The sequence below is a fragment of the Salvelinus sp. IW2-2015 genome, unplaced genomic scaffold (genome assembly GCF_002910315.2).
Source record: "Salvelinus sp. IW2-2015 unplaced genomic scaffold, ASM291031v2 Un_scaffold1739, whole genome shotgun sequence".
Lineage (NCBI taxonomy): Eukaryota > Metazoa > Chordata > Actinopteri > Salmoniformes > Salmonidae > Salvelinus > Salvelinus sp. IW2-2015.
In genome coordinates, this window is record NW_019943123.1 from 261,945 (window position 1) to 264,362 (window position 2,418).

General features: G+C 45.3%; 1 pseudogene; it reads right to left on the minus strand.

Annotated features, from left to right (window-relative positions):
• The window catches only part of LOC112071841 (xanthine dehydrogenase/oxidase-like), an 83,678-nt pseudogene that overhangs the window by 32,309 nt on the left and 48,951 nt on the right, over positions 1-2,418 (minus strand).

The following is a 2,418-nucleotide window of genomic DNA, read 5'->3' on the forward strand; positions in this document are numbered from 1 at the left end:
CTCCATCTCTCCATCCTCTCCTTTAGGTACAGCTACAGTAACGTTGGTCTCCAGGTAGAAGTGTTCCTGGCCTCCCATATGCATCTCACCTGGTAATACAGACACATGATCACACACACACACACACACACACCCTCATCCTCACCTACTCACACCAACACACACACCCTCACACCAACACACACTCACCCTCACGCAAACACACACTCACCCACACACACTCACATACACAAACTCACATACACAAACTCACATAGACAAACTCACCCCCACACACACACACACACACACACACAGACTCAAACACACACACACCTACTCACACCAACACACTCACCCTCCAGAATGTGGTCAGCCTGTGTGAACCCCTGGTCCAGGTCTCCTCTCTGGATGGTTCTAACAGGCTGGAAGAAGGACTGGTGTGTAATGGCATCCTGTATGGTGATGATTACAGGCTGTAGTTCTTGGTAGGTGATCCTCACGGCCTTGGCTGCTCTCTGAGCATGAGCCTGAGTGTCTGCTACTACCGCTCCTATGATGTGGCCCACACAGGTCACCTAGAGAATACACACACCCAGACACACCCAGCCAATGCATTCCAGGTGACTACCTCATGAAGCTGGTTGAGAGAACGTGCAAAGCTGTCATCAAGGCAAAGGGTGGCTACTTTGAAGAATCTCAAATTTAAAATATATTTAGATATTTTTTTAACACTTTTTTGGTTACTACATGATTCCATATGTGTTATTTCATAGTTTTGATGTCTTCACTATTATTCTACAATGTAAAAAACAGTAAAAATAAAGAAAAACCCTTGAATGATTAAGTGTGTCCAAATTGTTGACTGGTACCGTATATACATGCTTTGGATAAAAGTGTCTGTTAAAATTATATTTTTAATTACACTTTTACAACAAACACATATTAAAAAACAGTTCAACCAATTTTCAACCTCATATTCATTATCTCCAGCACAATATCAGTATCTATTTAAAAAAGGTGTGTTTCTATGATCTGTGGTTAAAAAGATCAGAAGAGGTCCTGAAAAAGGCTTTTCTGTGACATCACAGGGTAGGATCTTCCCTCTGGCTACCTGCAACGAGTTTCCAGCCAGGGGGAAGGTCGTTTCCAGCCACAGCCAGAGGGAAGGTCGTTTCCAGCCAGAGGGAAGGTCGTTTCCAGCCAGAGGGAAGGTCGTTTCCAGCCAGAGGGAAGGTCGGGATGACAAGAGAAACCAGAAGTCTAGTAGAGCGTGACAGTGGATAGTCTGGGATGACAAGAGAAACCAGAAGTCTAGGAGAGCGTGACAGTGGAGTAGTCTGGGATTAAGAGAAACCAGAAGTCTAGTAGAGCGTGACAGTGGAGTAGTCTGGAGGTAAGAGAAACCAGAAGTCTAGTAGAGCGTGATAGTGAGTATCTGGGATGTAAGAGAAACAGAAGTCTAGTAAGGTGACAGTGGAAGTCTGGATGGTAAGAGAAACCAGAAGTCTAGTAGAGCTGACAGTGGAGTAGTCTGGATGAGAAGAGAAACCAGAAGTCTAGTAGAGCGGTAGTGGAGTAGTCTGGGATGGACAAGAGAAACCAGAAGTCTAGTAGAGCGAGACAGTGGAGTAGTCGGGATGTAAGAGAAAACCAGAAGTCTAGTAGAGCGTGATAGTGGAGTAGTCTGGAATGTAAGAGAAACCAGAAGTCTAGTAGAGCGAGGACAGTGGAGTAGTCTGGGAGTGACTAAGAGAAACCAGAAGTCTAGTAGAGCGTGAAAAGTGGAGTAGTCTGGATGACAAAGAAACCAGAAGTCTAGTAGAGTGATAGTGGAGTAGTCTGGGATGACAGAGAAACCAGAAGTCTAGTAGAGCGGACGAGTGGAGTAGTCTGGGAACAAGAGAAACCAGAAGTCTAGTAGAGCGTGGATAGTGGAGTAGTCTGGATGACAGAGAGAAACCAGAAGTCTAGTATAGAGCGAGACAGTGGAGTAGTCTGGATGGCTAGAGAAACCAGAAGTCTAGTAGAGCTATACTGGGTAGTCTGGATGGTAAGAGAGAAACCAGAAGTCTAGCAGAGCGTGATAGTGGAGTAGTCTGGGATGACAAGAGAAACCAGAAGTCTAGCAGAGCGTGATAGTGAGTAGTCTGGATGGTAAGAAAACCAGAAGTCTAGCAGAGCGTGATAGTGAGTAGTCTGGGATGTAAGAAGAAACCAGAAGTCTAGCAAGAGCGTGATAGTGGAGTAGTCTGGGATGGTAAAGAAAACCAGAAGTCTAGTAGAGGTGATAGTTGGAGTAGTCTGCGATGGACAAAGAGAAACCAGAAGTCTAGTAGAGCGAGACAGTGGATAGTCCGGCATGACAAGAGAAACCCAGAAGTCTAGCAGAGTGTGACAGTGGAGTATCTGGATGACAAGACGAACCGAACATCTAGC